Source organism: Pelophylax lessonae, assembly GCF_965119305.1.
Source record: "Pelophylax lessonae genome assembly, chromosome: 2".
In the NCBI taxonomy this organism is placed as follows: Eukaryota; Metazoa; Chordata; class Amphibia; order Anura; family Ranidae; genus Pelophylax; species Pelophylax lessonae.
Genome location: NC_138769.1, coordinates 151,922,573 through 151,948,935, shown reverse-complemented (window position 1 = coordinate 151,948,935; position 26,363 = coordinate 151,922,573).

Genomic DNA, 26,363 nt, shown 5'->3' with positions numbered 1-26,363 from the left:
TGGCTGAGAATGGCTGTGCTAGATGCAAAAAAACACAAGGTCTCTGAATAGTCAAAAGTGTCAATAATTATATAAGGAAATTTTTGCATTTATTGAAAAATCCCTCCATGCACAAGTGCTTTGTCCATGCATGGTATACAGGAGCATGTGACTCACTCGTTCCCCTGCCAACTGGACAGTACTGATTCTTGTAGATTGAAAGATTGGAAACCTAGGGGAGCAGTCGCGGCTGGTGCTAAACTTTTGGGGGGGGGGTCGCGACACCGCCTCTTCTCCTCCCACCCAACCCGATCTGCCTCCTGTTTTGTGTTAGAATTATAATTTATTTAAATGTTATATAGTCATGCTTAATTGAATGTTGGAGTTATACTTTAACTTATAATTCTACTGAAAATCTCTCTCTTTGCAACTTAGACATTTTTGCTGTTGAGGATGTCAATTTCCACCCATTGTTATCTGAGTTATGAGAACATTTTTGTTTGCACGATACTTTGCTATTCTGAGATTTTGTTTACTGAGTTTGTTTTCCTGTTTTATGTACATCTGTTTCCTATTAGGTATATGTTATGTCCATTGCGCTTTAATATTATATGTATATTTTTAGTTGGTCTGGGAGATTAATGTCATATTCCCATATGAACAGTATATAAGCTGTCCTGACCTGAATCAAATCGAATACAGACTAAAAGACAATATCTGTCTGATGTCTTATTTCCATGTGCTCATACATTCATTTCAGGTTGAAGGGAGGCTGGCCAGCAGAAGTGTACCTACCAAGGGGTACTACCTTTCAGAACTGGTGATCAGAAGTGGGGTGTGACTTTGCCATCAGAGGTAAGCAAGACTTTCTGTCTTAAGACTCCCTGATTGCGGGCACATTTCAAAGAATCCTAGTGCTGCTGGAAGGTGAAAGCAAGTGAGGGAGAGACAGAGTGTTAGGGGTGTACCCAATTCTGTCCTATTTAGGTCATAGCTGCGCATGTGCTGTTGACAAGTTTTTGACGGAGGCTCTACGTGAGTGTTGTCAGCTACTCTAGCACATATAATATCGGACAAATTATCACTACACTAGAAACCGCTTGCATAACTGCTTTTTTTCAAAGGAAAAAGGAAACTCCCAGGTACACCTAAGCCTCCTAGAAAGGTTCTAAGTGAAAGAAAATTGTTGCGCAAACTTGATAAAATGCCAAAATCAGCTCCAAAACCAAATCCTAAAAATTTAACATGTAAAAAGTATGTTGCACGGACATCCCCCTGGGATTATTATTTTGTAAATCTTTGGGTAGATAATCTGTCAGGGTATACTAAGTTAATGCATAGTTCAAGCCCTTTTCCCAGAGATGGAGCAAATGATGAGTTTAATATGAATATTGTGAAGGGTCTGTGACTGGGAGACAGGGAAGCTCTTCCATGGTTTGACCCTGATCCAGAATGGGATAAAAAAGTATATGGTGGCAGGAGGATTAAACTGGTTACACCGGGATATGTACTTTCAGGATCATCCCAGGCAGATAAGAAATGTAATAATCCTTTCCTTTTTAGATACAATGGAGCCTACTGCTCCATCCCCAGGGCCCCCTAATTATAAACAGATATACCCGCAATTACCTCTAACATCACAGTTAATAGCAGAGGATGAGAATGCAGCAGGTTTTAGACTGCGTGCAAATTGTCCTCAGCATCCCAGGACCCCGTCCATACAGCAAGATGATAGAGATGGGGTTCCCCAGCAATCAGTACAGGCAGGTAGTTCTGCAGGAGCCGCTGCCCCTAAAATGTGGGAGGAACAAAGAGGAGGAGCCCAAGGAGGTATAGTATATTTTTGTTCATTAAAAATCTGACAAACATACAACATAATAAAAACATATTTACATACATACAGAAAAAAAAGATATATAAACAAACAAAAATTAGCTTACTTCAGCATAAAAAAAAAAGTTTTTTTGCCAGAAAACATAAACAGAACCAAATATAGAAAGCAAGATATACTGTATGTTATTATTAATATTATAAAGCACAACAAAGCCCTAATCTCCACCTAAACACACCCTCAGGCTAAGAAACTATTACACATTTAAAGTGGAGTTCCACCCATTTTTGGAACTTTAGATCTATGTAATCCCCTTTAAAATGGCTTTTACCAAAGGAAACTTTTTTTTTTTTTTTTTTGCTAGTAAATTCCTTAATTTCTGCTTTATTCCTCCTCTCCTCACTTCCGGGTCCGATCGGCGATGACGTCATTCGGCGATTCGCAGTGTCTGCTGGGATGTATTCTATTCCAGAAATCTCGCAGTAGCTGAGCTGTAGTTAGCCGTGCCTGCCCCGCCTTCGCCCTGCCTCCTCTCATTAAGTTGTATTGTATGAATGTATTAAGGCCGTTCTCTGCCCCGCCTCCGCCCCGCCCCGCCTCCTCTCATTGGTTGTATTGTATGAATGTATTAAGGCCGTTCTCTGCCCCGCCTCCGCCTCCTCTCATTGGTTGTATTGTATGAATGTATTAAGGCCGTTCTCTGCCCCGCCTCCGCCCCGCCTCCTCTCTTTGAGTTGTATTGTATGAATACAACTCAATGAGAGGAGGCGGGCAGAGGAGGCGGGGCGAAGGCGGGGCAGAGAACGGCCTTAATACATTTATACAATACAACCAATGAGAGGAGGCGGGGCGGAGGCGGGGCAGAGAACAGCCTTAATACATTCATACAATACAACTTAATGAGAGGAGGCGGGGCGGAGGCGGGGCAGGCACGGCTCACTACATATCAGCTACTGCGAGATTTCTGGAATAGAATACATCCCAGCAGACACTGCGAATCGCCGAATGACGTCATCGCCGATCGGACCCGGAAGTGAGGAGAGGAGGAATAAAGCAGAAATTAAGGTATTTACTAGAAAAAAAAAAAAGTTTCCATTGGTAAAAGCCGTTTTAAAGGGGATTACATAGATCTATGTATTCCAACCTATTAAAAAATGGGTGGAACTCCGCTTTAATCCATGCATGCAGCCTTTTTTCAAAAATCTGATTTTATAAAAATCTAGGGGATGTGAAAGTACAGAAGGAAAAGCCACACACCCAGAGGCTGACAGACAGCAGCTACAGAGACCTGACATTCCTCCATGCCTTTGCCCAGGCTCCTGGCCTTCTCAAGACCCCAAATCTTTCCAACCTCACCCAGAATGTTGTGCACCACCACCTCGACAGGAAGGATTTTTTTCGGAGTGCAAACCTGACTGTGCATTCCACCTGAAGTAATGGACTACTACGCTAACTAGAAAAAGTGTCTCAAAATCAAAATCCCGATGCGAATCCTAAGACCCTTACGACCACTCCACATAACTCATGCTGGAAATTAAAGGGATACCCAGAGCCCCATCCAACCGCTTATAGACTTCTATATTGAAGGGGACTGAAGCAAGAAATGGTCTATAGTCTCCTCCATCCCACTACACTCCACTCTTGGACAACCATAGTTCTCCGCAGAGCGATGCTTCAAGTAGAGTCTGCCATGGAATGAGAGCCAGGCCATATCCCAAAACTTTAAAGGGATTCTCTCTAGATTAATCAAACGCAGACCCTCCCTCATAACAGGGCCTGGGCAATCCCTCAAGGCCAGTGGCTCGCTAAAGGCAGATTAAACAACCCTCCTCTCCAGGGTTTTCCTAGGAAGAGACTTACTTTACTCTGCTGTCGCTCGCCACTTCCGAAGCATTTTCAGGCACGGGGCAACGTAAACCAGGAGCCACCATTCTCCCAGCTTCACAGAAAAAGCCTAAACCAAGACTGAAAAATACCAACCCACCCAGGCGGTTCCTCTGCCAGCATGTTACCAAAATTATGTTTCAAAAACATCAGAGAAAAGAATACCACCGGGTTGACCATACCTAGGCCACCCATCCGCCTGGGAAGGTAGGTTACAGACCTCTTAATAAAGTTCAGTTTGTTCCCCTATAACAGCTGGAAGAAACAGCTGTAGATCTTTGCATAGAGAGACGCTGGCAAAACACAGACAAAGCTGACATACAGAAATAATGGAATCAGGTAAGTTTCAATCCTTTCCCTGTAAGAGAGTTTCCATTCCTTTCAGCTGGCAACCTTGGCATTGGTATCTTGTATCCTGCTTTCCCATTTTGCAAGGCCATAATCTCTGGGACTAAATTTGATGCCTAAAACTTTAATTTCCTGCTGGGGCTCTGGGAAGTTGTCCGGAAGCTCGGACCCACCGCCTTCCTCTCCCATCCAAAAAACGTCACTCTTATCCTGATTGATCTTTGAGCCAGATGCCTCAGCATACTGCTCTGATGAAAGCAGACACTTCATCAGCATAGGCCACAACCCTCAAAGGGGGCTCATCAGGAATGCCCAAAGGCACCCCGCACAATGGTCCGCTCTCTAACCTCCTGATGAAGGGATTGATTGTGAACGCGTATAGCAGAGGACTCAAAGGACAACCCTGATGCACACCTGAGCCAACCTCAAAGGGCTGTCCGATTCAACAATTCACAAGAATGAAGCTTTCAGCCCCTCTGTACAAAGTCTTCTGCCAACCGATAAAGCCCCCCTCCAGGCTATACTTGCCAAGAAGCAGCCATAGGTACTCATGATTGACCCGATGGCTTTACCCTGATCGAATGTCAGTAAGTACTTTCTCCAGCCTGCAGCCCTGCACCATTCCAGGGCCTCCCGGGCAGCTAACACTGCTGAAAAAGTACTTCTACCCTGAATCGAACAGTGCTGGTGGTGAGAAAGTATATTGCCCGCTACAGACTATAAACGCCAGAAAATGATTTTTGCCAGTATCTTCCTATTAACATTGAGAAGGCTAATGGGCTGCCAATTCTCAATTCTCAAACAATCTTTACCCTTTGACAGAAGAATTACCGCAAATTGTCTGCCTAATGTAAGCCTAGGGGATTGATTCTAACTGTGGGGGGGGGGGGGGGCGTGGCTTCTGAGATGACCATAGAGACATGTGATCCTATATAGCAGGATCACATGGGCTCTGTGATCATCCCAGGGAGAAGGACAGTCGGCTGTGTTTACAACAGCCGACCGTCCTTCTCTCTCAGCGGGGAACAATCGCTAGAGTCAGGTGGCGGTCGGAAAGAAAACTATCTATTTTACTCTGAATACTAACTCGCTGAAAGGTTAATTCCGTGTTGTCTGGGCAGCAGTAAATGTGCACATCAACCAGAGCTGCCTCTCTAGCTATTTGATTTTTAAAAAGGCCGTCACAGTCAAGCCTGGTTCCAGTGTCCTTCCTGTCCTTAGTCCTAGTTATAGTGTAAAATCTGTAAAAAGAAAAGGCTTGATCTTCATGAAGAGGCATTTCCTGTCCCACTTTGTCTAGGGCTCATAGATGTTAATCCTGCGCAGGTCCTGCCTCCCCATGAAGATGTCCAAGACAATGCATCTCCCCATTTTTACCATAATAATCCGCCTACAGGTTACCAAGCCGGAAAAAAAGTATCACAACTCCAGTGTAAAGCTCAGCTGTAAGCGACTAGGAGGGACCGCATCAAGCTGCGCAAAAAGAATGCCATGTTACGAGCACTTATTGATTTTATGCTGGCGACAATAATGGTTGCCACCTTCATAGGATTGGGAACTGCCATCAGGCTGATCAAGGTACACGTTTCTTAGCCTGCTTACCCCCCTCCCTACTGGGAGACCCTACATGCTTTAATGCTCCTTGTGATTCTTCCTCCAAAGAAATCACTGACTAATCACCAGAATAACTTCCACCCTCCACCTCAGAAAACTCCTCAAAAGCATTTGACACCTCCAACCTCCCAGGTTCAGAAGCACTGACATCCTTCCTCCTTCTCCGCCCCTTACCCTTTTTCCTTTTAGCCTCCAACCATTCCATATCCTCATTTGACAATCCTGATGGCAGAACCCCCCCCCCCCCCCAGGAGTTTCCCAGCCAAAACCCCCGCATTAACCCCTCTCCCCACATCATTCCCCCCAACTTCCACATCATTCACCTTGCATTCTGCACCAACCTCTTTCATTCACTTTCCCTTCCCATCCCCCCCCCCCCCACTATCATTTAATCCATCACGCACTCCACCCCTCTGTGTCTGCTGACCTCCAGCTGCACTTCTGCCATGCTGATGAGGAGGGGTTGGCACAACCATAAACGCTGGTCCAGCACCCACTATTGCTTTCACTACTTTAGGAAAAACAATAGGTGCAGACAGACTTGACAACCACATTTTCTGACAATGACTGGGGAACCACAGACTGGGGGGATACTCACACCAGAGACAGCCTCACAGACACTGATTCTGATGGGGCAGAGACACTAGGATCCCCTGGCACAACCTTATAACCTTATAACATAGGTTACACTTAATGATCTTACAGTCCCTTGCCAGATGCCCCAGTTCCTTGCACAAAGAGCACTTCTCTTCTGGACAGGAAGAGGAGAAATGTCCCTTGGCACTACATTTATGGCACAGCTTAGGTTGACCAGGGTAGAAGATGGTAAGCCTATCTTTACCGATAATGGCAGAGGAGGGCAAAGGCTGGACCTCATTCTCACTCACTCTTAACTTCCTTGACACTGAACACCCACCCGTCCAGATTCCTCTATCATCCACAATCTTTTTTAGGGGACACAACGTTTCATCAAACCTCCTCAACCAGACCCATAAATCCTCAGGGGGGTATAGACTAATTTCCTGTCAAGATAGTGACATTCTTTATCAAGAGCTGTCGTGAGATAACTTTGGGGATAAGCCCTTTCCAGTCCAGTTGGCTTTTGGAGGCACTAATGATAAATCATATTCATAGGAACCTGCCGGATTGATGAGAAGATATATATCCTCTGCCTTAAATTCCATGGCTAGGATATTATCCACAACCACCTTCCTGGTAGATGGAATACCTCCTTCCCACCTGAGCTGTACCACATTCCTACGCTTAAAGGAACAAGGTGCTTTAGGTGAAAGTCCCACTACTGGCTCGCTTCTAGCAGCAGCATGAACTTGTCCGAATACAGCCCTAGCATAGCTCCTACCCGGCACAGATGGCACAGAATTAAGGGTTTTTCATACATTTAGTGGCTTCCTAGGAACCTCTGCAATCAGGTTTTGTAAATTACCCACCACCCGATCCTCCCTCCTCCCCTCCAGCACAGCAGTCCTGCTCACCATAGTCCCAGAGGTACCATAATTACCAGCAGTCCTGTTATTAGATAAAGTCTTCTGTTTAGAAAAAAACACCAGATGTTTTAGCGTCTATACGGCATTCCTGCTCCGCAGTCTTAGTGTCCATGTGGCACTCCTGCTCTGCGGCTTTAGTGTCCATACGGCTTTCCTGCTCTCCACTCTTAGTGCCCATGTGGGACACCTGCTCCTTGTTCTCACAGACAACAGCCCTCTCCTCCTGCTTTCCATTGACAGATGCAATCTTGTCTGTGGCAGCAATCACAGGAAAGTCATCAACACATTTTTCTAATCTGAAACAATTCCTGCATGTCCACCATTTGCAGACACTGTAGCACTGCTGTCATTTTGATCAGATTTAACAAATTAACATTTTTTCACAACTCTCTCCCTTACAGGCTGAGGGACCACATCCTCCTCATCTTCACCTGAGGAGTCAGTGGAAAACTGAAACTTCCTGCCACTCAAAGGAGATTCCATTTCTGCAATAGCTTTCAGCAATCGCTATTTTCCTCAACCTCCTGCTGAGAAGTCCCAGGCTGCTGGGGAAGAAAGGGGGCAGATACCGACTCAGACACGACAGATCCTGAGACAGGGGTAGTACTGGGGCCACCATGTAAAGCCACTTCCTTACCCCCCCCCCCCCCCCCATCTGTTCTGTCGCCGTTGCTGTGGCATCCACCCTCTGGCTCTTTGAACACACCGCTGCTTTCCTTCAGAGAAGCAACCAACTTCTCCTGCTCAGTGGCGGCTGATGCTCCAAATTTTTTGGGGGGGAGCAAACAGAAAAATGTAATAGGCATTATTTTGCGGCAAAAAAGCTGTAAAAAATTGCGTGACTTTGAGGTCGCAAAAGTGTGAAAGGGGCCTTCAGTAAATAAGGTATAGTGTGCCCCCTTTCAATGCAGAGTGACCAGCGTGCCCCCTTTCAATGCAGAGAGACCAGCGTGCCCCCTTTCAATGCAGAGAGACCAGCGTGCCCCCTTTCAATGCAGAGGGACCAGCGTGCCCCCTTTCAATGCACAGTGACCAGCGTGCCCCCTTTCAATACACAGTGACCAGCGTGCCCCCTTTCAATGCAGAGAGACCAGCGTGCCCCCTTTCAATGCAGAGAGACCAGCGTGCCCCCTTTCAATGCACAGTGACCAGCGTGCCCCCTTTCAATACACAGTGACCAGCGTGCCCCCTTTCAATGCACAGTGACCAGCGTGCCCCCTTTCAATTCACAGTGACCAGTGTGCCCCCTTTCAATGCACAGTGACCAGCGTGCCCCCTTTCAATGCACACAGTGACCAGCGTGCCCCCTTTCAATGCACAGTGACCAGCGTGCCCCCTTTCAATGCACAGTGACCAGTGTGCCCCCTTTCAATGCACAGTGACCAGCATGCCCCCTTTCAATGCAGTGACCAGCGTACATGCCCCCTTTCAATGCAGTGACCAGTGTACATGCCCCCTTCAATCCAGTGACCAGCATACATGCCCCCTTTCAATGCAGTGACCAGCGTACATGCCCCCTTTCAATGCAGTGACCAGCATACATGCCCCCTTTCAATGCAGTGACCAGCGTACATGCCCCTTTCAATGCAGTGACCAGCATACATGCCCCCTTTCAAATCAGTGACCAGCGTACATGCCCCCTTCAATGCAGTGACCAGCATACATGCCCCCTTTCAATGCAGTGACCAGCGTACATGCCCCCTTTCAATGCAGTGACCAGCATACATGCCCCCTTTCAATGCAGTGACCAGCGTACATGCCCCCTTTCAATGCAGTGACCAGCGTACATGCCCCCTTTCAATGCAGTGACCAGCATACATGCCCCCTTCAATGCAGTGACCAGCATACATGCCCCCTTTCAATGCAGTGACCAGCATACATGCCCCCTTTCAATGCAGTGACCAGCATACAGGCCCCCTTTCAATGCAGTGACCAGCATACATGCCCCCTTCAATGCAGTGACCAGCATACATGCCCCCTTTCAATGCAGTGACCAGCATACATGCCCCTTTCAATGCAGTGACCAGCATACATGCCCCCTTTCAAATCAGTGACCAGCGTACATGCCCCCTTCAATGCAGTGACCAGCATACATGCCCCCTTTTATGCAGTGACCAGCGTACATGCCCCCTTTCAATGCAGTGACCAGCATACATGCCCCCTTTCAATGCAGTGACCAGCGTACATGCCCCCTTTCAATGCAGTGACCAGCATACATGCCCCCTTTCAATGCAGTGACCAGCGTACATGTCCCCTTTCAATGCAGTGACCAGCGTACATGCCCCCTTTCATGCAGTGACCAGCATACATGCCCCCTTCAATGCAGTGACCAGCATACATGCCCCCTTTCAATGCAGTGACCAGCATACATGCCCCCTTTCAATGCAGTGACCAGCATACAGGCCCCCTTTCAATGCAGTGACCAGCATACATGCCCCCTTCAATGCAGTGACCAGCATACATGCCCCCTTTCAATGCAGTGACCAGCATACATGCACCCTTTCAATGCAGTGACCAGCGTACATGCCCCCTTTCAATGCAGTGACCAGCGTACATGCCCCCTTCAATGCAGTGACCAGCATACATGCCCCCTTTCAATGCAGTGACCAGCGTACATGCCCCCTTTCAATGCAGTGACCAGCGTACATGCCCCCTTTCAATGCAGTGACCAGCATACATGCCCCCTTTCAATGCAGTGACCAGCGTACATGCCCCCTTTCAATGCAGTGACCAGCGTACATGCCCCCTTCAATGCAGTGACCAGCGTACATGCCCCCTTCAATGCAGTGACCAGCATACATGCCCCCTTTCAATGCAGTGACCAGCATACATGCCCCCTTCGATGCAGTGACCAGCATACATGCCCCCTTTCAATGCAGTTACCAGCGTACATGCCCCTTTCAATGCAGTGACCAGCCTACATGCCCCCCCTTCAATGCAGTGACCAGCGTACTGGCCCCCTTCAATGCAGTGACCAGCATACATTCCCCCAAAGCAGAGATCAGCGTGCGTGCCCCCTTACTTACCTGAAACAGCAGCGGCGGCGGGCGGCTTCTCATCAGTGTCCCGGCGTTGGCTTCTCCTCAGTCCCAGCGGCGCGTCTCTGAGTCCTCCCGCCTCCTCCTCAGCCAATGGCATGGGGTTTGCCTTGCGGCCAATCAGGAAGCGCGTATCGGACACACTTCCTGATTGGCCAGGAGGAGGATCGTTGTGACAATAGCGAATTTTCATTCGCTATTGTCACACAATGGGTGGGCTCTGGGCGCACTGCTCTGCGCCCCGGCTCCACCCTTTGCATCACCCTATTAGAGCCTATGGCTCTAATCAGGTGATTAAAAAAAATACCAAACCCCATTAAGCTCCATGCGTCCGGCGCCCCTGCATGCAGATTAGGGGGCCGGACGCATGGATGGGGGGTCGGCGTCCCTGCGCCCTCATTCCACCGGCCGCCACTGCTCCTGCTTTTTTAATGCCTCCTCCAGAGACTTCAGCTTGGAGTCTTGCCTTCGACTGCTCCTTGACTTACTGTGCAAAGATTTATTTTTCCTGAAATCTGCTTTCAGGACAGTAAGCTTCTGTTCCTCCTTAGTAATATGGCAAAGTATATTCACCACTCTATCCTGGAAGGCTGGTAAGGACTTCCCTTGCATAGGGACAAGCCCAGGATTCATTGCACCTTGAGCACATGGTGTAGGCCTCAGAGCCTCTGCAGAGCCTCCACCTTTGTCTTCTCCCACCCACTGCATGGTGGCTGGGAAGAAGCCTGTAGGGGAGCCCCCAGGCTTGATGTTTCCTCCAGCTGAGACCAAAGCAGAGTGAGCCATCAGCAACTTTCAGAACAGCACCACCAGGTGGAGAGGCTGATGTGACTGGCTGGCTGTGGACTGGAGGTATAGTACTGAGGAGGTAGGAGTGGCAACTAGCACAGAAGGGAGATTTGTTAGTCAGCTTTCCTTAACCTCCCCTAGTACTTTGAGAAGTGGTAATTTAATTAGGCCCAGTGCCTCCACCCCCCATCGCTTGGCCCAGTACCTCTTCCCCTATTGCATGCAGCTTCCCATCTACAGATTTAACAGCACCTTATATCATAGTTTGAAATGATGTTATGGTTTAACTAATGGACATGCAATACTGCATGGACATCATCAAGAATTCCCCAGATCCTAGAAAAAATCATTCAGCTACCATAAACTATAACCGCTGCCCCTTCTCTGTAGAGGTTGCCATTTGGCCTTGGGTAGTCGACATGAGGGCCTGGAAAGTCAGAGAGAAGCTGAACCCAGAGGTCCTGCAGAGCTGACTGGAAGGGAGACACCAGGAAGGATCTGATTCTGCCTACTGTAAGTACAGATCTATAATGTCAATCTCTGAGGTGGGAGGAAGTAGAGAGGAGACATTGGCAAAAGAGGAGATGTAACACTGAACATCCATTTGAGTGTGTATGCCAGGAGTCCCTCTATGTACACTACCATTGCCTAGGAGAGACTGGATCATTAACCAGCAGCCTTAAATAATTGGGATCTGGTAAGAAGCCCCTTTATACATAGGTGTGGGAATCATCACTCCCTTTGATGTGTCACAGAGGTTCTCGTTTGGATTGATTTCTGCCTTATATGCCCTTTTTAACACATTTTCTGGTAAGAAGCAAACCTGTGAGGTGGTGGGAAACTGTCACATCCCAGTTGAATCACTGCTGTTTTTCTTCGACACCAGTTCACCATTTCTTCATGTCTAAACATTCATCACCATTGGATATTTTGGGACTTATTGCACCATTCACATTTGGACTTTGATTTCAGTTTTTTGTGTGTGAATATTGCACCATTCCCTATAGGGAAAATATTTAATTCACTTTCAGTTTATTCAGGAGTATTTCCTATCGCTACCTATTTTATTTTAAACCTTTTTTTTTTTTTTTTTCTTCTTTTGGGCTGTGGAGAGTTTATTTTTTGGTCCACTACTTCCACACATGCCATTTTTCCCACACTTTTGTTATTTCAGACTCTTAGTAGTTTTTTGCTTTTTCACAGCAACACAGCCGCAACCCACCTTTTTTCATTACTCTGCACTTCGTTTTAGGGTGATATGTGTGGTGCGTTGTGCGGGACTGCGGTGATGACCACCACAGCTCCCGGGGGAGGCGCATGCGATGCCCTGCGCCCACAGAGCCGCACTTTGTTAATGACAGCCATCTTGTAAGTAACCATAGGATTGGATAACCCTTTCCTCGCTCCTCATTCTCATATATGCGATTTTAGTCGATCAATAGTTATATTTATACTTTTTTACAGAGTTTTTTGCATCCGCTCCTGAAGAGTGGTATTTAGCCATGAAACGCGTAGAGCTACAAGGATGTCATCAATGTTTCCACTATACAGGAATTAATCGCTACTCAATCAATTTTAACGGTTACTTACCTACTGAACTTTTATTGCAATTCTGTGTGATTCAACACATGATATATATTAGGTCCATGACTGCTGCAGCAAGTTTTTGATTCAACATTCATTACCATGGTGCACGCTGCAGACCGCCTACAGTATGGCAATAATGTAGCAACTTTGGACTGTGTGGCCAATACGAAGTGCCATAGTCCCTATACTCTTTATGCATATTTTGTGTACCTGCAAATGCATCAGACTGACCGATATGTTTGTAATATGCTGTTTATACATGAATTGCTATTTTACATGTTGTACTTTGTCTATTGATAGTATACAGTAATAAAATGTTTTTATTACCCATGTTTCCCAGCGTTCTGGTCTCCACCTCACTCAAAGTCCCAAACCCTTCTTTTATTCAGTTTATTTATGGTTTTAGTATATATATATATTGTGGGAGATTAGCTCGGTGGCGGGTATGGATGACCCCTTTGGGGGGGTTCGTTACACACAGGGAGATAGCCGAGAAGTGGTTGCAAACAACAGTTTGGTTTATTCATGCAATTTTCTTCACACAAGTGCAAGCGTCAAAACATCAAAATAAAAATAAAACACAAAATAAATCCTTGCCACTGTGGGCAGCTACCTTCTCACATACAGGAACCTACCTACGGAGTCTGTCTCCAACCTACTGTTGGGCAAACTTTGCTGATCCTACAGCAGACACTCAATAGTCCATTTATTTTCTCTTCACACAACAAATGTCCATTGAACATGTCCCTTTTTCCTCTTCACATTGAACATGTCCCTTTGCTTGTCTCTTCATATAGCAAATAGTTTATTTATGTCTTCCACATAGAAATAGTTCATTTTCTCACCTTGAGAAGTCTTCACACTTTTTACTCTCCTCAGCGCACATCGCTCCAGGAGGTCTTCTCCCATGCTCACACAGCGTCGGGAGGCACACATCTGACTGTCCTCCTCTCCCCAGCTTCACACAGCGTCAGGAGGCAGCAATCCTTCTCCCAGGCTTCACACAGCGTCGGGAGGCACACATCTGACTGTCCTCCTCTCCTCAGCTCACACAGCGTCAGGAGGCAGCAATCAATAGACTTCCTTTGGACAAATTATAGAGGCCTTAACTTCCTCATTCCGAACAGCTGAAGGCCTTTCAACTTCCTTAAGCCGTCCTGGCTACCAATGCAGCCGACACCCTATAGTAATTGGTGAATTTTCTAAACCAGGTGGAAATGTATCTCCTGTCTGTGACTACATCCACAGATTTACCTGACTTCCTGTCACATACCCCCCCCCCCCCTCTTGCTTCAACCCTAGGTCCGGGACACAGTTTTCCAGGCACGCATGTGTCAGGCACTTCTCTTGACTCTCACTGATAAGTCTCCTAGTATCTTCCCTCCCCAGTTCATTAACAACTGCTAACCTTTGTTGAAATGCTTGTAGGGGTGGCTCTTTCTTTAAGTCCGTTAGCTTGTCTATACACACTTGTTTTGGCTGATCCTCTCCATCTTCATATAGCCAATTCTCTGTATCTTCAAGCTTCAGGATGAAACTGTTTCTGTCATCTTCATTGACAGATTTCTCATAAATGTCAGACAACTTGTCCCTCATCTCATATACACATATAAAACCTTCTCAGGTTTGTCCTGCATAACCATCTGTCCTATCCACCAAGGAGGACCATGATCCATAGGCAACTCAATTGTGCTAGTCTTAATGTCTTCAACATTCTTAAGACGCCTCTCTCTGCAATCAACAAATGATTTCCACAACACTTTGAGAACCTCTGCTTCACTTGGCTTTGTTATAAGAAATGTCTGTACTTTATCAACTTTCCTTCCACCATCATATGGGTCAAAGGCAGTAGCTTCATTAATTAGCCGTAGACAGTTGAACCCAGCGATCTGGGTGGTATCCATTACAGACCTCCTCTCTGCATCAGTGAAGAAGCATGGAACTGCAACACAGTCTATTACAGGTTTCTTCAATGCACTTTCTGCTATTGCATTACTTTTCCCTTGTAGCTCCTTTTCTTCATCTGAACTCCACATGGAATGTATCTCAAGATCACGCTCAAACTTCTGCCACCTGTCTTTCACCAGTTCCATTTTGGAAATATTCCCAAAAAGGCACTTATTCATTTGCTTCACGTTTTCACCAACAGCCTTAGTTTTCTCCACTAGGTGGTGTTTGCTTTTTTCTCCAAGCTTTATATCACTTGCTTTAGTTTTCTCCACTAGGTTTTCAGCCTGAACTGAGAAATCATCACATTTTTTACCCAGCTCCTTTGTTTGCTGAAGTTCTAATGATACATTTTCCAGTGCTTGACGTTTTTGAAGGAACTGTTTAATCCAGAGGGTTGCTTCAAACAACATGTCATCAAATTTCTGATGCTCACTCAGGACAGACCCCAAAACACTGATCCTTTTAAAAACTGCATCAGGCACACTATCCCCTCTTTGGGACAGATTCTCTGTTGCCTGTAATTCCTCTTCAAATTCTTCCAACTGAATCTTCATCTCTTCTACTTGCTGTTCTAAGGCTCGCTTAGACTTTTCTAGCTCCTGAACGCTTTTCACAACATCATCCTTGGAGCTGACCAAATCTTCCATTTCTGTACACAGCTGCTTGTTAACTCTTTCTAGTTCAACCTTACACTCTAGAGCTTCCTCCAAGGAGCGAGCCAAGAACAGGGCTTTGCTCTCTTTATCACGCGCCTCCGCTTCTGCACGGTCGCGTTCTTCTGCATATTTTGCAGACACAGTCTTCTCCTCACCAAGCATCTGATCAAACTTCTTTTTCACATTTTCAACATTTTCTAATGAACCAACGCTTTCTTCCATGCATTTTTTCATATCCGCTATCTGAGCTTGCAATGTTGCGACTTGCTCTGATAGGTTTTTCTTTGCTTCCTCATCCTCTTTTAATTGTTCCACGAAGCCATTTTTCTCATCTTCCATTTGTTTGAGTTTTGTGCTCAAACTCAGCCTTTTACACCTCTCTTCCTGTAAGAGTTCCTGCGTGTCTTGCAGCTGCGATTCCAAGATAGAAAAATCTTTGGCAATTTCTCTAGATTTGCTGTCTGCTTGAGAAAGCTGATTTGTATGATTGTCCAACTCAACCTGCCTTCTCTGACAGCTTAGCACACAATCGGTCACCTTCTAACACCTTGACTTGCGATTCCTGCAGCTGTGCCTCTATTTTTTTCCTCTTGTGTTCAGAATCTCCTTTTCCCTGCATAAGAGCCTTCACCTCATTGGCTAGTTTCTGGGAATGAGACTGTAATTCTGTCACACAGGCTTCTTTCTCCTTTAACTGCTGCTGGACACGTTGGACTTCATCTTTCCAACATTCACAGTCCGTACGTAATTCTTCTACCACATTGCTCAAAGTGGTGAGCTCATACACAGTACTCAGTAATTTAGCCTCTCTCTCACTTTTCTCCTTGTAGCTGAGAGACAATGTCGTTTTCAAAGCAACATTCTGTTCCTGCGCCCCCTGCAGGTCTATTTTTGTAGCTTCCAAACACTGAAGACTTTTTTCCAGCTGATTATGCAACTCCAACATTTCACCCATACTTTGCTCCTGCAAAGTCTGAATTTCCATTTCCTTTTCCATGAGGATGGTATCTTTCTCCATTATAGTCTCTCTACGTTTTTGTAACTCGGAAAAAAGAAGAGCAGTGGATTTTTCCCACTGTAACACCTGAGCCTGCAAGTTTCTATGCTCCATCCTAAGCAACTCCAGGGCGTGTTCCTTTTCTTCCATTTTCCGTTGCAAGGCATCCAGCTCAGCCCTGCACACATGCTTGGTTTCCTCAAAACCGATGCCCTCCATTTGCTGCTGGCGTCTCTGTTTCCAGCCTGCCATGCTCTCTTGGTGAGCCTTTTGTTGAGCTGCAAAGCTCCGCAGAAAATCTGCATTTGCCTCAGTGTTGCTAGGGACAACAACCTTCCTCTTTAGTACAATCTCTTTAGGCATGGATGGGGCTCGTTCAGACGGTAACATCCCCTCCATCCATAGAATTCGGTCTCTCATTTCAGCTATCTTTGCATCTTTCAGGCGTTTTGATCGCCCCATCTTCAATTACTCCACAATAAATTTTTCACAGTCCAGCAAAAAGTTTTGAGATCACTGTCTCTTTAAAAGTAGTAGTTTTTCTCTCTCTTGCAGGATCTCCTTTCCTGCAGACACAGTTTGTGCAGTCTCATGCACCAGACACAACAAAGTCCATCAAAAATTTTGAGACCACTGTCTCTTTAAAACAAGTAGTTTTTCCTCTCTTTCAGGATCTTTTCTCCTGCACACACAGATTGTGCAATCTCATGCACCAGACAAAGTTCATAGAACATATGCGCTTCTTTGCAGGGATCTCTGCTTCTGCCCAATGCATACCTCCACCATATGTGAGATTGATTAGCTCGGTGGCGGGTATGGATGACCCCTATGGGGGGGGGGTTCGTTACACACAAGGAGATAGCCGAGAAGTGGTTGCAAACAACAGTTTGGTTTATTCATGCAATTTTCTTCACACAAGTGCAAGTGTCAAAACATCAAAATAAAAATAAAACACAAAATAAATCCTTGCCACTGTGGGCGGCTACCTTCTCACATACAGGAACCTACCGACGGAGTCTGTCTCCAACCTACTGTTGGGCAAACTTTGCTGATCCTACAGTAGACACTCAATAGTCCATTTATTTTCTCTTCACGCAACAAATGTCCATTGAACATGTCCCTTTTTCCTCTTCACATTGAACATGTCCCTTTGCTTGTCTCTTCACATAGCAAATAGTTCATTTATTTCTTCCACATAGAAATAGTTCATTTTCTCACCTTGAGAAGTCTTCACACTTTTTACCCTCCTCAGCGCACATCGCTCCAGGAGGTCTTCTCCCATGCTCACACAGCGTCGGGAGGCACACATCTGACTGTCCTCCTCTCCCCAGCTTCACACAGCGTCAGGAGGCAGCAATCCTTCTCCCAGGCTTCATACAGCGTCGGGAGGCACACATCTGACTGTCCTCCTCTCCCCAGCTCACACAACGTCAGGAACCAGCAATCAATAGACTTCCTTTGGACAAATTATAGAGGCCTTAACTTCCTCATTCCAAACAGTTGAAGGCCTTTCAACTTCCTTAAGCCGTCCTGGCTACCTCTGTAGCCGACACCCTATAGTAATTGGTGAATTTTCTAAACCAGGTGGAAATGTATCTCCTGTCTGTGACTACATCCACAGATTTACCTGACTTCCTGTCACAATATAGATATATATATATATATATATATATATATATATATATATTTATATATGGTATTTTGTCACAGTTACCTGTTTTAGCGCACCAGACTTTTTTCATTATTATTTATTCCAACATTGGATCTTTGGTTGCAGCTCACATACAGTACATCTATCAGCGCACTTTTTTTCACATATATCAAGTACAGATCTATGTCATGGGGCCTGTCCTGTGAGGGCCATCCCTTCAACTAGAAGAGTTAGTGGACAGGTGTCAGTCCAGAGGATGCTAGAGAAGACAGGTGTCCTGAAGATAGTAGTCGCATCAAGTCTGCTGCTAGAGAGAGCAAGAATACCTAATTCTTCCATACAAGTGGCAGTATGGTAAAAGCAGTGTGTCTGATTCCACAAGTAATCTGGTGAGACCAAATGAGAGTTGTCCTTATCTAGTCTGAAAAGTTCAGCTGGGGTATCACACTATTCCATTTTCCCATCCAAGTTGCACAATAAATATGAAAAACCCAAATACCCTGGACTGTTTATTGAGTAACAAGCAAACGGGAGTAAGGAGGGATATGTGAAAAACCCCTAGCAACTGTCTGCAGGTATTTAGAGGGAGGCCTAAGAAGTCAACACACAGAAAGCCCTACGGGGACAGTGCTACATTTGGGGGCATCGTCCAGGATTTTCCTCTGAGTTACGGCAGTGGTTGCTACCGGCAATGGCCAGGTAGATACCCAAGAAATGCCATGTCTTCTTATGCAAAGTGCCGGAGTATCAGTGAAGAAAAGATGTGTTGTATCATGGAGGAAAGTAATTTCTGCTTCACAGTGATCAGTGCAAGTGTGCTTTCAAGTTATGGTCATGAAAGGAGTAACCTGGGACGCAGGGACACAGGAAGTGGGGGAGTTCAGTTGACATGTGAACATAAAAGTATAACCGGAGCTCGAGTAAAGGCAGAAGCGGCAGATGTATGTGTGTCTGTGGAGGGGAACACAATCTGCATTGCAGTACCATTCGTGCAGGCTGAGCAGTGTTATGGCAGCAGCAAAGGCGTTACTGTACTGCGAGAGAGAGAGCGTGCCAAAAAGATCTGCCTAGCAGGAGGAGCCCCTGCCAGAGAGTTAGCTAGACTAGGGATATGGGCAGCGTCGCCATCCACCAACCACCAATCTGAACAGGGTAAGGGAGCTGAGATGTCACTTCCGCCATCGTGTGTAGCTGAAAAAGAGACACGTGTATGGCATAGCAAGATGGCGGATGTCGGGATGAGCCAGAGTGTGGAGGCTATCGCACGTGTTGGTGGAGAGCCTGCAAAGCGGACTGAGAGGCAGAATCTGACCCTGTTGAACACAGGAGTCCAATTGATGCCCAAAGGAAGTCTGGTGTTGTGCAGCGGAAGGGACACGGAGCATCTTGGACTGGTATGTGGCAGATGCCTGAATGTATCCGTGCGGCTGCGAGCATGGGGCCAGTGTGGGCACTGCGGGTGAGATGTTGCTGAGATTGGAGCAGGGTGATTTTCAGTCCAGAAAATTATATGTAAACTGGGAGGCAGGGACAACTTCTGAACTGCTAACACCTGTAGTGGCTATTCCTTTTGAATGAGGACCAGGATTGCCAAGAACAACGCTGGGCCTGGGACCAGTGGTGCAGACCCATACAACTATCTGCCAAACCAGGAAGACCCACATTTCAGAGGTTCAATGCGGCCACAGGGTGCATTGGTTGCAGTTGCAGCAACAATAGGTCCAGCTCTTAAAGAGACAGAGGGGCTTCAATTGATCCAGAAGCTGAGGTCCTCCAGTTCGTCCAGTGACAAGGAGGCAGGGATCATTGATGTGGGGGTCACCCAGATTTGAGTGCCGATTCAGATCCCTGGAAGAGGGAATCAGTAAATGGGGATCAGATGTGGAAACTGAGTGGGACTAGGGAACTGAGGTAAGAAGAAGTCCTCCAAGTTCCAGTTCACTTCGTGAAGAGATAGAAGCAGCGGTCATTCGCATGAGGTGTGCGAGTAATCTCGGGTTCTGTGAGGCCTATGCCACAAGGGTCCCAGACTTATCCCCACCCCACACCTATGCTTGGGTCTGAGCACAGGATGACTCCTATTCTAAGCTGATCTCTAAAGTGGAGACCCTGTATGCCCCACCTGGGAGAGGAGATAGGCAGAGACTTCCCAGGTTCTCATCATCGGTCAGTCGTGGAACATTCAATAATATTCACAGACCTATTTGATTATAGATCAGTTCAGATATCATTCAGAGTATTCATTGGTCAGTTGTGGAACATTCTATAATATTCACAGACCTATTTGATTATAGATCACTCCAGATATCATTCAAAGTATTCATTGGTCAGTCGTGGAACATTCTATAATATTCACAGACCTATTTGATTATAGATCAGTTCAGATATCATTCAGAGTATTCATTGGTCAGCTGTGGAACATTCTATTATATTCACAGACCTATTTGATTATAGATTAGTTCAGATATCAGTCACAGTATTCATCAGTCAGTCGTGGAACATTCTATAATATTCACAGACCTATTTGATTATAGATCACTTCAGATACCAGTCAGAGTATTCATTGGTCAGTTGTAGAACATTCTATAAGCATCACAGATCATGCATCTATAGGATTATAGATTACATCAGATATCAGTGAGAGTATTGTTAATCGGTCACTTGCGTACACCCTATAAGCAGCACATCTCATCTATAGGGCTATTGATTAAATCATATCAGGTCATTGAGTATCTATTGGTCAGTTGCGTATACCCTATATTGATCTGTATCAACATCATGTCCGAAAGGCCGACAAGGAGAGGCCGATGCTCACATGCCACGAAAAGAGGGCAAGCAGCCTCTGTGTCCATTGTGAAAAGTGGTGGTCACAGTCGACATAGTGCATCCTCTGCAGGCAGGGCATGTCCGTCCTTTATTTCCGGTGCTGCCCGTGCTATTCATCCACAACATGTGGAAGAGTTGGTGGAGTGGATCAATAAGCCATCCTCATCTTCCTCTTACACCCACGCTCCCAGTAGTTTGTCTTCCACAGCAGCTGCCAAAGCGGCCCGTTCCACAGGCTCCTTCTCCACAGCTACTCCTTTCAGTCGCCCCACCATCATGCACGGAGGAATCACCTGAACTATTCGATCATAGTGTCAGTGACATGCTCCTGGAGGATGCGCAGCAATTTGAAAGCTGTGATGTTGGCTCCCAGGTTGATGAAGGGAATAACGTGAGCCTAGAAAGAGGGGGTGACAATGACGGACAAGAAACCAGAAGTCATCTTGCCACATCTGAAGCATATCGCCAAGTTTGCCCCAGTGACAAGGAGGGAGGGGATGATGAGGTCACTGACTGTACTTGGGTGCCTGACAGGATAGAGGAGGAGGAGGGGGAAGATGAGGAGGACGCACAACTCCAACGAGGCAGGATGTGCTCCAGGGGCCGCCATAGCAGTAGCAAAATCCCCACGGACTCCAAAAAGTTCATTAGTGTGGGCTTTTTTCAGCATCTGTGCAGTAGACCGCAGCGTTGCTGTTTGCTACAACTATCTAAAGCGGATCAAGCGTGGCCAAAACACCAGCCTCTTGGGCACCACATGCTTGACAAGGCATATGACGACCTGCCATGCAGTCCGTTGGCAACAGCACCTGAAAGAGGCACCAGATCAAAAAAAGCATACTGTAACGCCGAGTGCTCCGGGTCCCTTGGCTTCCCCGGAGCACTCGAGGCGTTCCGCAGGCTGCAGCGCTCCGGTCATCGTCCCCGACCGTGAGCGCTGTTCCCCCGCAGCTGAGGTACTTACCCGCCGGGTCCCGCTATCTCTGCCTCCCGGCGCACGCCTGGTTCCGTCCTCCTCCCGGCGCGCGCGGCCCCACTCCCTAGGGCGCGCGCGCCGCTGCACTGAAATTTAAAGGGCCAGTGCACCACTAATTGGTGCCTGGTCCAATCAGTCCAAACCCTATAAAAACCCACTTCCCCTTCCTGTCCTTGCCGGATCTTGTGCCTTTGGTGCCTTGAGAAAGCTTTTGGTCTATCTTTCCCTGCCTGTGTATCTGACCTTCTGCCATTGCCCCTGACTACGAACCTTGCCGCCTGCCTTGACCTTTTGCTCCGTCTGACCTTGCCTTTGCCTTGTCCTTCTGTACCACGCCTGAATCAGCTGTCTTTGAGGTTGAGCCGTTACCGGAGGATACGACCTGGTTGCTACCGCCGCAGCAAGTCCATCCTGCCTTGCGGCGGGCTCTGGTGAAAACCGGTAGTAACTTAGAACCGGTCCCCTGGTACGGTCCACGCCAATCCCTCACTGACACAGAGGATCCACCTCCAGTGCAGTCACCTGCCGCCAGTCCGGACCCTGACACATACATTACCTTGCTCCTCATCTGCAATCTGTAACCCTACTATACCTCATGCCTTCTCAAATACCAGCATTGAGAGGGATGATGGTATAGCAATGAGTGGCACAGAGACTTGCACCCAATCTGCTAGCAGTACACCACCGCTTGATTTGAGCAGCAGGCAAATTTCACTACCCCAGTATTTGAACCGTAGAAAGAAATACTGTCCCAGCCATCCACATGCTCAGCGTCTTAATGCTAGCTTGGCCAAATTGCTAGGATTACAGTTGCTGCCTTTTCATCTGATAGACTCGGCTCCCTTTCGCAAATTTGTGGAATGTGCTGCACCACAGTGGCAGGTCCCAAAAAGGCATTTCTTTTTGCGTAAGTCCATTCTGGCTCTCTACCGTCATGTGGAAGGTAGTGTTTTGGCCTCATTGGACAATGCGGTCAGCAGGAAGGTGCACATTACTGCTGACTCTGGGTCCAGCAGGCACGGACAGGGATGTTACATTTCTTTCACAGCGTACTGGGTAACTCTGCTGGCAGCTGGGAAGGATGCAGGACAGGGTTCGGTGTTGTAGCTTGTTTTGCCACCACGCCTCCAAAAAGCTGGTGCTGGTTCTGCCACATCTGGCTACTCCACCACCTTCTCCTCCTCCTCCATGTCCTCTTCTGCTCAATTGTCCTCTGTAGCAGCAGTGCGTTCAAGGGGCTATGCAAGCAGTCAGGCTAAAAGATGCCATGCTGTGCTTCAGTTGGTCTGTCTAGGGGATAGGAGTCACACTGGTGCAGAGATTCTGTCAGCTCTGCAGGGGGCAGGCTCAGAGATGGTTGACGCCATGACAGCTTGAGCCAGGAATGGTTGTATGCGATAATGGTACCAACCTTCTCTCCGCCCTCCGACAGGGACACTTGAAACATGTTATGAATCTGGTGGTGCAGCGTTTCTTGAGCAGATATTTGGCCTTCCAAGATCTCCTGAGGCAGGCCAGGAAAATCTGTGGCCATTTCCGCTGTTCTGTCAATGCCAGTGCTTGCTTATCTGACATTCAAGGGGAATTCAACCTGCCCACCAACCGCCTCATTTGTGACATGCCCACCAGGTGGAACTCAACGTTGGCAATGCTGCAGCGGCTGCACACGCAGCAGAGGGCCACCAATCAGTACCTGTGCAAGTATGGCACAAGGACAGGGTCAGGGCAGTTTGGCTTTTTTTCGCCACGCCAGTGGCTTTTGATTAAGGATGCATACATTGTCCTGTCACCATTTGAGGAGGCCACAAGGATGGTGAGCCCGGACGATGCATGCATCAGTGACATTATCCTGCTAGTCTACCTGCTGGAGCACACGCTGCGTGGAATCATGGACAGGGCAGAACAGCGTCAGGAAGAGGAGGACTTCCTTTCCTCAGATGGCCCCCTTTATGCAGATATCATTCCTGCAGGGCCACAAAACACACAGGAGGAAGAGGAGGAGGAGGATTTTGGCAGCATGGATGTAGAGGAAGAGGATAGCATACAGCAGTCTTCAAGGGATGGTTTTGATTCCCTAGAAACCACAGGAGTTGTACATGGTTGGGGAGAGGTTGCTCCTGCTGACAATGTCATCCTTAGTGACCCAGGGGACTCAGAAGCTCATGCCTCCTCCAACTTACTTTGCCTGGGCTCCCTGATTCTGCAAAGCCTGTGAAAGGACCCGAGGATTTGTGCTATCAAGGAGAGGGATAATTACTGGTTGGCAAACCTTCTTAATCCACGTTACAAGGGTAAAGTTGCAGAGCACATCCTGCCTTCGCAGAGGGAGCAGGGGATGAAACATCTTGAGGAGGACTTGAGAAAAAATGTGTGTACCGCCTTTCCAGACACTGGGAGGTCAACATTCTCTGGACGTGTTTCTGAGGCATTGTTCAGCCAAAGGAGGAGCGGTGGAGAAGGCGGCCGGCTGACCGATGCCTTTAAACAGTTATTTTGTCCTCAGCAGCACCCAGGGCTGTTAGATTTAAGCAACTATCGGCAGCGTCTCCATCATATGGTGCATGATTATCTAGGCGCCAGAGCAGACTTGGAGACCATTCCAGCTGAGCATCCACTGGCTTACTGGGTCTTGAGGATGGACCACTAGCCAGAACTTGCTCAACATGCAATGGAGCTACTGGCCTATCCTGCTTCCAGCGTGCTTTCCGAACGGATGTTCAGTACTGCTGGAGGTTTTGTGACGGACAAAAAAGTGCGTCTGTCCACAGATTCTGTTGACCAGCTGACTTTTATCAAAATGAACCAGTCCTGGATCAACAAGAGCTATCAGGCCCCTGATGCTGATGTAACTGATTGAATTTGCTAGGGGTCTGCCATCCCTTGAAGACTGCATATGCTGCCTATCCTATTCCTCTACCTTTATTCTGCTAGCTTCCAACAATGTTTTTGGTTTAGGTCACTACCAACCCCCAAGGCCTAATTTTTCTGCACTTGTATGGCGGGTGCATACAATTTAAATGTCATATGTAATTTTTAACAGCAGGCCCTGTACCTGTGCCCTGCTGTGAGGGTTTACAGTGTTCAGGCACCACCAACACCAAAGGTCAAATTTTTGGCACCTGTGTAGAACATGCAATTTCAAATTTGTATGGAATTCTTACCAGCAGGTCCCATTCCTGCGCCCAGCAAGAGTAACTGCAAGGGCTTGGTTACGGTGTTCAGGCACCAACAACAGCAAAGGCCCAATTTTTGGCACCTATATAGCTCATGCAATTTCAAATTTGTATGTAATTCTTACCAGCAGGTCCCGTTCCTGTACCAAGTAAGAGTATCTGCGAGGGCTTGGTTACGGTGTTCAGGCACCACCAACAGCAAAGGCCCGATTTTTGGCACCTGTATAGTACATGCAATTTCACATTTGTATGTAATTCTTACCAGCAGGTCCCGTTCCTGCACCCAGCAAGAGTATCTTCGAGGGCTTCGTTATGGTGTTCAGGCACCACCAACAGCAAAGGCCCAATTTTTGACACCTGTATAGCACATACAATTTCAAATTTGTATGTAATTATTACCAGCAGTTGCTCTTCCTGCACCCAGCAAGAGTATCTTCGAGGGCTTCGTTACAGTGTTCAGGCACCACCAACAGCAAAGGCCCAATTTTTGGCACCTGTATAGCACATGCAATTTCCATTTTGTATGTAATTCTTACCAGCAGGTCCTCTTCCTGCACCCAGCAAGAGTAACTGCGAGGGCTTGGTTACGGTGTTCAGGCACCACCAACAGCAAAGGCTTAATTTTTGGCCCCTGTATGACAAGTACATTCGATTTCAAATTTGTATGAATTTTTTAGCAGCAGGGCCCTTTCCTGCGCCCAACAAGAGTAACTATGAGGGGTTACCACCAACAAACAAGGCACAATTTTTCTGCACCTGTATAACAAGTACATGCGACTTGAAATTTGTATGTATATTTGTATATGACATTTTTTGCTTTAGAAATGTCAGTATTGCTACAGCAACAGGCACAATATTTGAAGGAATTTTTCATTTTTATAGTTTCACTTTAATCCTCATTAAAATCAGTAAAACAGTGCTCCTTTAAAAACTTTTTTTTCATTGCTACATGTTCCCCAGGTCAGGACCCGGACCCCCATACACTTTTTTGGGGCAATAACTTGCATTTAAGCCTTCAAAATGAGGACATTTGATTTTCGAGGTTCGAGTCCCATATACTTCAATGGGGTTTGTTTGTTCGAACAAACTTATCCTCTGTTCGCGGTGTTCTGGTGCGAACCGAATCGGGGGGGGGGGTTCGGCTCATCACTACTGGAGAGCGTCCTGAAGATAAAGTAGATGCATCAAGTCTGCTGCTAGAGAGAGCAAGAATACCTTATGCTTCCATACAAGTGGCAGTATGGTATAAGCAGTATGTCTACTTCCACAAGTGATAAAAGGTGTGAATCCACGCTAATGAAATAAAAAGCATCTAGCAAAAAAAGTGTAAAATATACATTCACCAAAATGACAACAATAAAAAGAAAAATGCAGTGCTAAAGTAAATAGACAAAAAGAAACAATTTCAAAAATGAACAAATTGAAGAAATGTCTCTTGTGATAAAGTTCATAAATTAATGTGACGACATTCAATAGGTGCAATCCAATGAACATGTGGATGTCACGATGAAAAGGATAATGATCTCTCCACCACCGAACGTAAGTGAAATGCAAACTCA